Below are 12,653 nucleotides of genomic sequence, written 5' to 3'. Positions count from 1 at the left end.
GGTTGATCCTCATTTGGGGTTTCTGGAGAGCCTTATAGGGCAACGTTTTTCTTCTGGTGGACAGGCAGAGGGCTGTGTTGTTTTTCCGGAATTCCCAGTCTGGAGGGCTTGTTTACCACGTGTGTGAGGAAGCAAGTCTGAAAACACAAGCTAGGGTTAGGTTTGGGGCCGAGGGCATGGCAGGCCCACTCTGTAGAGGCTGATCCGAGAGCTCCTGCATCTGAGTTCTGGGGGGAGTATCAGACATTGCCTCAAGCTGGAGTTTGTGTCCATGATGGCCCCTTTCTGAATGGGGTGGGGGCATCCTGAGCCCAGGGAGGTTTCCCTTTGCTGGGAGTTGTGAGCTTCTCCAAACCTCAAGGTTTCCTTCTGCCGGACAGTCGAATCCTATTGGATGGATTCAGGAAACCCCATATGGAAAGACTCGAGAACAGGGGTCTAAGCATGGATGCCTGGAAACGCCACCTCACATTCCCACTGGCTGCTCGGGGCAACGCAGGCTCAATCTGCCAGCTCTTGGTCGAGCTACCCAGAGAGCTGAGTTGAAATGGACTCTCCTGAAGATGAGTCATAATGTAGGTTGGTGGCCATGGAGACCTTGGATTGTGGCGGTGGCTCAAGGAATCTGCAGGATTCTCCAACCCAAAGGGTTTGACACAGCTCCAGTGAGGAAGCTTCCCATGGGTAGATGAGAGGTGTTCTGTTTGTTGCCTCAGGAAGCCCCATATGCTGGTCTTCGAAACCAGGCCTCTGAGGAGTGACACCTGCAAACCAAAGGAGGAGTACAGATTAGGGCCTAGGGGCCTGTCTGGTTCAATCTTCTGTCTCTGCGGACATCTATGTGTCTGTGTGGAGGTAGTTGCTCAGCTTGTGTCAGGATGTCCCTGTTTGTCTAGAGTGGCTTACAGTAGTGGGATGTCCTCGGGGGCCTTGAGGCTTCTCCTATTCTGTGGGGTTGTGGGCAATGGAATGGGCACAGTCTCCTAGGAGAGAGCAGGACAGCCCTGTGGTGTGGCTCCAGAGGCCCCAGCCTGGAGGTTGTGTGGGCCAGGGCTGTGGGGACAGATGTCCAAAAACACAAACTCAGCTGAGGTTTTGGGCCGAGGTTATGGCAGGAGTGATCCACAGTCCATGAGGGGAGCTCTACATGATTAGAAAGGAGGGCGAGTGAGAGGGGGTTGTTAAGGTTTATGTCTCTGGATGTTGTATTCACGGTGGTCATTTAATGTAGGGGTGGCCTCATGGGCCATGGAAGAGTCTCCCTCTCTGGTGATTTTCCCAGAACCCAAGTGATTGGGGTCATTCTGTGGGAAGGGAGGAGTCCTGTTTTCTGCCTCATTTGTTCCCCCAGTAGAGGGATTCTAGAGCAGAACCCTGGGTACAGACAACTGGAATACCTGCCCTCTGGTTAGGCCTGGGGTCCTATGGGAATGGCAAGCCCCACATGAGGGATCTTGGTCCAGTCATTGAGAGACATTACTTGAATAGTGGACTCACCCTGAGGGTCAAAATGAGTGTTTGTGCCCAAGGCAGCCCTCAATCATGGACGGGGCCTCATTGAGCATGCAGGTTTCTCCTACACTGAAACTTGGACATGACAAAATCAAGGTTTCTTGCCATGGGGAAGGAGGAGTTCTGATTTCTTCATCACGTTCACCTCTGGGCAGTGATTGGAGATAAGGTCTAGGTTCTGAAGCCTGAAAGCAGAACTTGGGAAGAAAGGACAACCTAAGGCCATGGCAGGTCCAACGTGCTCAGTTTGGGGCCAGCTTTCAGGTGTAGTTCAGGATGTCTGCACTCAGGCTGTGCCAGACAGGGCATTCGTACCCAGATAGGCTGTATAATTGGGGTACAGTCAACTGGCGTGCAGAAGATAATCATTTGGGGTTTCTCAGTAGCCCCATAGGGCAAAGTTTTTCTTCTGGAGGTCAGGCAGAGTGCTGCATTCTGGCTCCAGAATTTCCAAACTGGAGGGCTTTTGGGCCAGAAGTGTGAGGATGTAAGTCTGAGAACACAAGCTTGGCTTTGGTTTCTGGGGAGAGGACATGGCAGGCACACTCTGCAGAGCTGAATAGAGACTTTGTGCATCTGAAGTCAGGGAGAGGTTCAGATGTTTGCTCAGGTTGGAATTTCTGTCCATGGTGGCCCCTTCATGAAGGGGGGTCATCACGAGGCCATGAGGGTATTCCCATGATGGGATTAGTGAGATGCTCCAAACCACAAGGATTTTCTGTGGGGCAATTGAAACCTGTTGGATGGCTCCAGGACATCCCATATAGAACGACTCCAGTGCACGGTTCTAAGGATGGATGCCTGGGCAGCCCTCCTCACATTCCAATTGTCTCCTAGTGACAGGACACGTTTGATCTGCTGGCTCTGGTGTAGCAACCGATGGGGCTGAGTTGAAATGGATTCTCCTGAGGATGGGTCATAATGTGGGTTTGTGTCCATGGAGAACTTGGAACGGGGCTGTGGTACTGGGGTCCTGAAGGAATCTACTAACTGGAGGTTTTGACACAGGTCCAACGAGCAAGTTTCCCATGGGGAGACAAGATTTGTTCTCATTGGTGCTTCAGCAACCCCCATATGCTGGTATTGGAAACCAGAACTCCGAGGAGAGATGCCTGAAAACCAAAGCAATGGATCTGATTAGGGCCAAGAGTCCTGGCCGGTTTAATCTTCTTCTCTCAGGTCATCTGTCTACGGGTCTGAGTGGAGGTAGTTCCTCAGCTGGTGTCAGATCGCCCCTGTTCGTCCTGGGCGGTCTACACTATTGGGATGGCCTCTGTGACTTTGGAGGTTTCTCCTAATTTGCAAGTTTGTGGCCAATGAAATGAGAAGAATTCCTTTGGGGAGGGAAGGCATAGTCCTGAGGTGTGGCTCCAGGGGCCCAAGCGTGGAGGGTATGTGGGTCAGAGCTGTCAGACAAAAGTCTGAAAACAGAAACTTGGCTTAGGTTTGGGGACGTAGGTATGGGAGGCCCGATCTACAGACCTTGAGGAGAACTCTTCAGGATATGAACAAAGGGTGAGTGTGAGGTGCTTGCTCAGGCTTTTGTCTCTGGATTTTGAGTCACCGAAGGCCATAGAATGTCGGGGTGGCCTCATGGGCCATAGACGAATCTCCCTCTCTGGGGATTTGGCCCGATACCAAGATTTTGGGGTCATTCTGTGGGATGGGAGGAGTCCGTTCTGATTTTTTACCTCAGGTGTGCCACTAAAAGAGGGATTGCAGAGCAGAGCCCTGGGGACGAGCGACTGGACAACCCAAACTCTGGTTAAGATTGGGGTCCTAGAGGCATGGCAATCCCCATATGCGGGACCTTGGTCCAGCCACTGAGAGGTCTTACTTGAGGATAGGGCTCACACTGAGAGTCACAATTCATGTTTGTGCCCAACACAGCCCTCAAGCATGGGCGGGGACTCATGGGCCACGCTGGTTTCTCCTACACTGAACTTTGAACAACATGCCAACCACGAGGTTTCCTGCCATGGGGAAGGAGGAATTCTGATTTCTGCATCACGTTCACCAATGGGTAGTGATTGGAGATAAGGTCTAAGTTCTGAAGCCTGAAAACCGAGGTTGGGAAGAGATCTTGACCTAAGGCCATGGCGGGTGGGATGTGCTCAGTGTGCAGTCAGCTGTCTGGGTGTTGGTCAGGAGGTCCGGGCTCAGGCTGTGTCAGAGAGTGCATTAGTTCCCAGGCTAGACTATATAATTTGGGTACAGTCGAGTGCCATGTAGGTTTATCCTCATTTAAGGTGTCTGGGAAGATCATTAAGGCAAAATTTTTCTTCTGGAGGGCAGGCAGAGTGCTGCATTGTGGGTCCGGAATTGCCAAACTTGAGGGCTTTGGGGACAAGAGTGGGAGGACGGGAGCCTGAGAACACAAGCTAGACTTAGGTTTCAGAGCGAGGGAGCGGTAGGCACTCTCTGCAGATCTGAATCGAGATCTCGTGCATCTGAAGTCAGGGCGGGGATCAGATGTTGGCTCAGTTTGATTCCTGTCCATTATGGCCCCTTCATGAAGGGGGCAGCACCTCAAGGCCATGGAGGTTTACCCACGATGGGTGTTGTGAGATGGTCCAAACCTCAAGGATTCCTTCTGATCGACAATTGAGACCTGTTACATCACTCCAAAACGTCCCATACTGAAAGATGCCAGAGCAGGGATCTAAGGATGGATGCCTGGGCAGCGTGCCTCGCATTCCAATGGTCTCCTAGCAAACGAAGGGGGCTGAGTTGGTATGGAATCTCTGCGGATATGTCCTAATGTGGGTTTGTGTCCATGGAGACCTTGGATTGTGATGGTGGCCCGGTACCCTGAAGGATTCTCCTAACCAGAGATTTTGAGACAGCTCCGAAGAGCAATTTTCCCACATGGAGACAAGATTTGTTCTAATTGGTGCCTCAGGAAACCCCCATATGCTGGTATTGGAAACCAGGCCTCTGAGGAGAGATACCTGGAAACCACAGCAATGGATCTTATTAGGGCCTAGGTGCCTGTCCAGTTCAACCTTCTTCTCTGTCAACGTCAGTCTATGGTATGAATGGAGGTAGTTGCTCAGCTGGTGTCAGACCACCCCTGTTTGTCCGGGCGTCCTACACTTTTGGGATGGCTTCAGGGACTCTGGAGGTTTCTCCTAATTTGTAATATTGTGGACAATGGAAGGGGCAGAATTTCCGTGGAGTGGGCAGGATTTGGTCCTATCCCAATTGTTTTGGGTCAATCTGTGGGATGGGAGGAGTCCTTTCAGTCTTGTTACCTCAGGTGTCCCACCAAAAGAGGGATTCCAGAGAAGAGCCCAGGGGAAGGGCGACTAGACAACCAGAAATTGTTTAAAAATTGGGGTCTAAGGGCATGGCAAGCCCAATATGCCTTCTAATAATACAGCCTCTGAGAGGCCTTCCTTGAGAACAAAACTCACACTGAGTGTCATCACGTGTTTATGCCCTTGTGGCGCTCAAGCATGGGTGGCAACTCATGGTGCCCGCTGGTTTCTACTAAACTGAACGTTGGGCAACATGCCAACCACATATATTCTTGCCATGGGGAATAAGTAGATCTGATTTCTGCATCTCATTCACCTCTGGGCAGTGATTGGAGATAAGGGCTAGGTTGTAAAGTCTGAAAACCGAGGTTGGGAAGAGATGATGACCTAAGGCCATGGCGAGTCCGATTGCCTAGTGTGCAGCCAGCTGCCTGGGTGTTGGTCGGCAGATTCAGGCTCGGGCTGTGTCAGACAGGGCATTAGTGCCCAGGGTAGACTGTATAATTGGGGTACAGTTGATGCCATGCAGGTTGATCCTCGTTTCGCATTTCTGGTAGCCCCAAGGGCAACATTTTTTCTTTTGGAGGGCTGGCAGAGTGCTGCATTGGCTCCGGAATTCCTAAACTGGATGCCTTATGGTGAGGAGTGTGATGATGGAAGTCTGAGAACACAAGTTAGGCATAGGTTTCCAGGCGATGGCACGGCAGGCACCCTCTACAGACCTGAATCGGGATTTCGTGCATCTGAAGTCAGGGCGAGGTTCAGAACGAGGATCAGGTTGGAGATTCTGTCCATTATGGCCCCTTCATGAAGGGGGCATCATCTTGAGGCCATGAATGTTTACCCATGATGAGAGTTGTGAGATGCTCCAAACCACAAGGATTCCTTCTGATCAACAATTGAGACATGTTGCATCACTGCAGGATGTCCCATACGGAGCGACGCCAGAACAGGGATCTAAGGATGGATGCCTGGGCAGCATGCCTTGCATTCCAACGGTCTCCTAGTGAATAGACAGGTTTGATATGCTGGCTTTAGGGGAGCAACCGAGGGGTCTGAGTTGAAATGGACTCCCTTCGGATGGGTCCTAATGTGGGTTTGTGTCCATGGAGACCTTGGAATGGGGCGGTGGCACACGGGGCCTGAAGGATTCTCCAAACCAGAGGTTTTGAGACATCTCCAAAGGACAAGTTTCCCACGTGGAGACGAGATTTGTTATGATGGGTGCCTCAGGAAACCCCCATATGCTGATATTGGAAACCAGGCCTCTGAGGAGAGATACCTGGAACCAAAGCAATGGATCCGATTAGGGACTAGGTGCCTGTACGGCACAATCTTCTTCTCTGGGGACATCCATCTACGGTATGAGTGGAGGTAGATGCTCAGCTGGTGTCAGACCGCCTCTGTCTGTCCAAGCAGACTATAGTATTGGGATGGCCTCAGAGATTTGGAGGTTTCTCCTAATTTGTACGATTTTGGACAATGGAATGGGCAGAATTCCCGTGGTTTGGGCAGGCACAGTCCTGATGTGTGGTTCCAGGGGCCCCAGCCTGGAGGGTATGTGGGCCAGGACTTTGGGGACAGAAGTCTGAAAACACAAACTCGGCTTAGGTTTGGGAACGTAGGTATGGCAGGCCCGATCTATGGACTGTGAGGAGAACTCTTCAGGATATGAAGAGTGAGCAAGGCTTTTTTCTCTGGATTTTGCATCAGCGATGGCCGTGGAATGTCGGGGAAGCATCATGGGCCATGGACAAGTCTTCCTCTCTGGGGATTTGGCCCAATCCCAATTGTTTTGGGTCAATCTGTGGGATGGGAGGAGTCCTTTCAGTTTTGTTACCTCAGGTGTCCCACCAAAAGATGGATTCCAAAGCAGAACCCTGGGATGGGGCGAATGGACAACCCGAAATATGGTTAAAAATTGGGGCCTAAGGGCATGACAAGCCCAATATCCCAACTATTGGTCCAGTCACTGAGAAGCCTTACTTCAGGACTGGGCTCACGCTGAGGGTCACAATGCATGTTTGTGACCAAAGAGAACCTCAAGCATGGGCGGGGTGTCATGGGCCACACTGGTTTCAATTACACTAAACGTTGGACCACATGCCAACCACAAGGTTTCTTGCCATGGGGAAGGAGCTCTGATTTCTGCATCATGTTCAACCCTGGGCAGAGATTGGTGATAAGGTCTAAGTTCTGAAGCCTGAAAACCGAGGTTGGGAAGAGATGACAACCTAAGGCCATGGTGGGTCTGATGTGCCCAGTGTGCGGCCGGGTGGCTGGGTTTGGTTCGGGAGGTCCAGGCTCTGTCTGTGTCAGAAAGGGCATTCATGCCCAGGGCAGCCTGTATAATTGGGGTACAGTCAAGTGTCGTGCAGGTTAATCCTCATTTGGGGTTTCTGGGTAGCCCCAGGGGGCAATGTTTTTCTTCTGGAGGGCAGGCATAGGCAGAGTGCTGCATTGTAGTTCTGGAATTGCCAAACTGGAGGGCTTGTTGGCCAGAAGTGTGAGAATGGAAATCTGAGAACACAAGCTAGGCTTAGGTTTCTGGGCGAGGGCACGGTAGGCACACTCTACAGAGCTGAATCGAGATCTAGTGCATCTGAAGTCAGGGCGAGGATTAGACGATTGCTCAGGTTGGAGTTTCTGTCCCTGAAGGCCCCTTCATGAAGCGTGGGGGGGATCACGAGGCCATGGAGGTTTTCGACAATGGGAGATGTGAGATGTTCCAAACCGCAAAGATTCTTCTACGGGACAATTGAGACCTGTTGTTTGGCTCCAGGACATCCCCTACATAACGATTCCGACCAGGGTTCTAAGGATGGATGGATGGGCAGCCCGCCTCTCATTCCAATTTTCTCCTAGCAACAAGACAGGTTAGATCTGCTGGATCTGGGGGATGAGTTGAAATGGATTCTCCTGCGGATGGGTCCTAATGTGGGTTTGTGTTCATGGAGACCTTGGAATGAGGTGATGGCACTGGGGCCCTGAAGGGTTCTCCTAACCAGAGGCTTTGACACAGCTCCAATGCACAAGTTTCCCATGTGGAGACGAGGTTTGTTCTGATGGGTGCCTCAAGAAAAAGCCATATGCTGGTAATGGAATCCAAGCCTCTGAGGAGAGATGCCTAGAAACCAAAGCATGGATCTGATTAGGGCCTAGGGGCCTGTTCGTTCCAATTTACCTCGGGGGACATCTGTCTACGGGTCTGAGTGCAGGTAGGTGCTCTGATGGGCTCAGATTGCCCCTCTTTGTACTGGGCAGTCAACACTATTGGGATGTCCTCGGGGACTTTGGAGGTTGATCTTATTTGTAGGGTTGTGGCCAATGGAATGGGCAGAATTCCCTTGGAGAGGGCAGGTACAGTCCTCAGGTTTGGCTCCAGGGGCCTGAGCCTATAGGGTGTGTGGGCCAGGGCTATGGGGACAGTTGTCTGAAAACAAAAACTCGTCTTAGGTTTCGTGTCGTAGGTATGGTAGGGCTGATCTACAGACCGTGAGGAGAACTCTTCGGGATATGAACAAAGGACAAGTGTGAGGCGCTTACTCAGGCTTTGGTCTCTGGATATTGTGTCACAGAATGCTGGTTTCTCCTACACTGAACGTTTGACAACATGCTGACCACAAGGTTTCTTGCGATGAGTAAGGAGGAGTTCTGATTTCTGCATCACGTTCACCCCTTGGCAGGGTTTGGAGTTAAGGTATAAGTTCTGAATCCTGAAAAGCTAGGTTGGGTAGAGATGATGAGCTAAGGCCATGGTGGGTCCTATGTGCTCAGTGTGTGGTCAGCTGTCTCGGTGTCTGTCATGAGGTCCAGGCTCAGGCTGTGTCAGACAGTGTATTAGTGCCCAGGTTAGACTATATAATTTGGGTATAGTAGAGTGCCTTGTAGGTCTATCCTCATTTGGAGTGTGTGGGAAGCTGCATAGGGCAACTTTTTTTCTTCTGGAGGGCAGGCAGAGTGCAGCATTGTGGGTCTGGAATGCCAAACTTGAGGGCTTGGGGGCCAGGAGTGTGAGGACGGAAGCCTGAGAACACAAGCTAGACATAGGTTTCAGGGCGAGGGCAAGGCGGACACACTCTGCAGAGCTGAATTGATATCTTGTGCATCTGAAGTCATGGCGAGAATCAGACGTTGACTCCGTTTGGAGTTCCTGTCCATGGTTTCCCCTTCATAAAGGGGGGGGATCACAAATCCATCGAGGTTTTCCCATGTTGAGAGTTGTGAGATGCTCCAAAATGCAAGTATTCCTTCTGCAGAACATTTGAGACCTGTTGGATGGCTCCAGGACATCCCATAAGGAATGACGCCAGAGCAGGGTTCTAAGGATGGATGCCTGGGCAGCCCGGCTCGCATTCAAATTGTCTCCTAGCGACAAGAAAAGTTCGATCTGCTGCCTCTGGGGGAGCCACCAAAGGGGCTAAGTTGAAATGGAATCTCCTGCGGGTGGGTCCTAATGTGGGTTTGTGTCCATGGTGACCTTGGTATGGGGCGGTGGCACTGGGGCCCTGAAGGATTCTCCAAACCGGAGATTTTGAGACAGCTCCAATGAGCAAGTTTCCCATGTGGATACAAGATTTGTTCTAATTGGTGCCTCAGGAAACCCCCATATACTGGTATTGGAAACCAGGCCTCTGAGGAGAAATACCTGAAAACCACAGCAATGCATCCAGTTAGGGCCTAGAGGCCTGTCCAGTTCAATCTTATTCTCTGGGGACATCCATCTACGGTATTAGTGTAGGTAGATGCTCAGCTGGTTCAGACCGCCCCTGTTTGTCCAGGCGGCCTACATTATTGGGATGTCCTCAGGGACTTTGGATGTACAAATCCTAATTTGTACAATTGTGGACAATGGAATGGACAGAATTCCCGTGGAGTGGGCAGGCACAGTCCTGATGTGTGGATCCAGGGGCCCCAGCCTGGAGGGTGTGTGGGCCAGGACTGTGGGGACAGAAATCTGAAAACAAAATCTCGGCTTAGGTTTGGGGACGTAGGTATGGCAGTCCTGATCTACAGACCGTGAGGAGAACTCTTCAGGATTTGAACAAATGCCAATTGTGAGGCACTTGCTCAGGCTTTTTTCTCTGGATTTTGTCAACGATGGCCGTGGAATGTTGGGGAGGCCTCATGGTCCATGGACGAGTCTCCCTATCTGTGGATTTGGCCTGTTCCCAAGAGTTTTGTGTCAATCTATGGGATGGGATGAGTCATTTCCGTTTTGTTACCTCAGGTGTACCACCAAAAGAGGGATTCCAGAGAATAGCTCTGATGAGGTGCGACTGGACAACCCGACCTCTGGTTAAAGATTGGGGCCTAGGGGGATGGCAAGTCCAATATGCCATCTATTGGTCCAGCCACTGAAGACTTAATGAGGGCAGACCTCACTCTGAGGGTCCCCATGGTTGTTTGTGCCCTCACGGCAATCAAGCATGGGCGGGTCCTCATGGGCCACGCTGATTTCTCCTACTCTGAATGGTGGACAACATGCCATCCAAAAGGTTTCTTGCCATGGGAAGGATGAGTTCTGATTTCTGCATCACGTTCACCCCTGGGCCTTGATTGGAGTTAAGGTCTAGGTTCTGAAGCCTGACGGCTAGTTTGGAAAGAGAGGATGACCTGAGGCCTTGGTGGGTCCAATGTGCTCAGTGTGCAGCCATCTGTCTTGGTGTCGGTTGGGAGTGTCGGGCTCACGCTGTGTCAGACAGGGCACTAGTGCCCAAAGTAGGCTGTAGAAATGGGGTACAGTCAAGTTGCATGCAGGTTAATATTCATTTGTGGTTTCTGGGTAGCCCCATAGGGCAATGATTTTGTGTTTTTGTTTTTGTTTTTCTGGAGGGCAAGCAGAGTGCTTCACTGTGGCTCTGGAATTCCCAGACTGGAGGACTTTTGGGCCAAGCGTGTGAGGATGGAATTCTGAGAACACAAGAGAGGCTTAGGTTTCGGGGCGAGGGCACGGCAGGCACACCTTGCAGAGATGAATCGAGATCCCGTGCATCTGAAGTCCGGTCAAGGAACAGACGTTGGCTCAGTTTGTTGTTTCTGTCCATGATGGCCCTTTCATGAAGAGGATGGGGCAACACGAGGCCATGGAGTTCTTCCCTCAATGGGAGTTTTGAGATGCTCCAAACCGCCAGGATTCCTTCTGTGGGATAATTGAAACCTGTTGGAGGGCTCCAGGATGCCCCATACTGAATGACTCCAGAACATGTTTCTAAGGATGTATGCCTGGGCAGCCCATCTCACATTCCAATTGTTTCCTAGTGACAAGACTGGTTTGATCGGTTGGCTCTTTTAGAGAAAGCGAGGTTGTTGAGTTGATATGGACTCTCCTGCAAATGGGTTTTAATGTGGGTTTGTGTCCACGCAGATTTTGGAATGGGGCAGTGGCACTGAGGCTCAGAAGGATTCTCCTAACCAGAGGGTTTGACACAGCTCCAATGTGCAATTTTCCCATGTGGAGACAAGGTTTTCTCTGATGGTGCCTGAGGAAACCCCCATATGCTGGTATTGGAAACCAGGCCTCTGAGGAGAGATGCCTGGAAAACAAAGCAATGTATTCAATTATAGCCTAGGGGCCTGTCCAGTTCAGTCTTCTTCTCTGTGGATATCTGTCTACGGTTCTGTGTTGAGGCTGTTGCTTAGCTGGTGTCAGATAACCCTTGTTTGTCCTGGGCGGCCTAAACTATCGGGATGGCCTTGGGGATTTTGGAGGTTTCCCCTAATTTGTACGGTTGTGGCAAATGGAATGGGCAGAATTCCCTTGGAGAGGACAGGTATAGTCCTGAGTTGTGGCCACAGGGGCCCCAGCATGGAAGGTGTTTGGTCAGTGCTGTGGGGACAGAAGTCTGAAAACACAAACTTGGCTTAGTTTTGGGGACGTAGTTATGGCAGACCCAATCTACAGATCATGAGGAGACATCTTCAGGATATGATCAAAGAGCTAGTGTGAGGCTCATGCTCAGGCTTTTGTCTCTGGATTTTGTCACCAATGGCCGTGGAATGATGGGGTGGCCTCATGGGACATAGACGAGTCTCCAAACTGTGGGGATTTGGCCTGATCCCAAGAGTTAGGAGTCATTCTTGGGATGGTAGGTGTCCTTTCTGTTTCCTAACCAGGTCTCCCACCAAAATAGGGATTCTTGAGCAGAGCCCTGGGGAGAGGCGACTGGACATTCTGAACTTTGGTTGAGATTGGGGGCCTAGAGACATCACAAGCCCCTTATGCGGGCTCTTGCTCCAGCCACTGAGAGGTCTTACTTGAATATGGGGCTCACACTGAGGGTCACAATTCGTGATTGTGCCCAACGCTGCCCTCAAGCATGGGCAGGGCCTCATAGACCACATGGTTTCTCCTACACTGAATGTTGGACAATATTTCTTGCCATGGGGAAGGATGAGTTCTGATTTCTGCATCACATTCAACCCTTGGCAGTGATTGGAGATAAGATCTGGGGTCTGAAGCCTGAAAAACGAGGTTGGGAAGAGATGACGACCTAAGGCCATGGCGGGTCCGATGTGCTCAGTCTGCGGCCAGTTGTCTGAGTGTCGGTCGGGAGTTCCAGGCTCAGACTGTGTCAAACAGTGCATTAATGCCCAGGGTAGACTGTATAATTGTGGTACAGCCAAGTGGAGAGCAGGTTGATCCCCATTTGTGGTTTCTGGGTAGCCCCAAAGGGCAATGTTTTCTTCTGGTGGACAGTTAGATTGCTGCATTGTGTCTCCAGTATTGCCAAACTGGAGCACTTGTGGGCCAGGAGTGTGAGGATGGAAGTCTGAGAGCACAAGCTAGGCTAAGGTTTCGGGGCGAGGGCACGGAAAGCACCCTCTGCAGAGCTGAATCGATATCCCGTGCATCTGAAATCAGGGCGATGCTCAGACGTA

The sequence above is a fragment of the Neovison vison genome, chromosome 4, assembly GCF_020171115.1.
Source record: "Neovison vison isolate M4711 chromosome 4, ASM_NN_V1, whole genome shotgun sequence".
Lineage (NCBI taxonomy): Eukaryota > Metazoa > Chordata > Mammalia > Carnivora > Mustelidae > Neogale > Neogale vison.
This window is presented reverse-complemented; position numbering follows the sequence as displayed.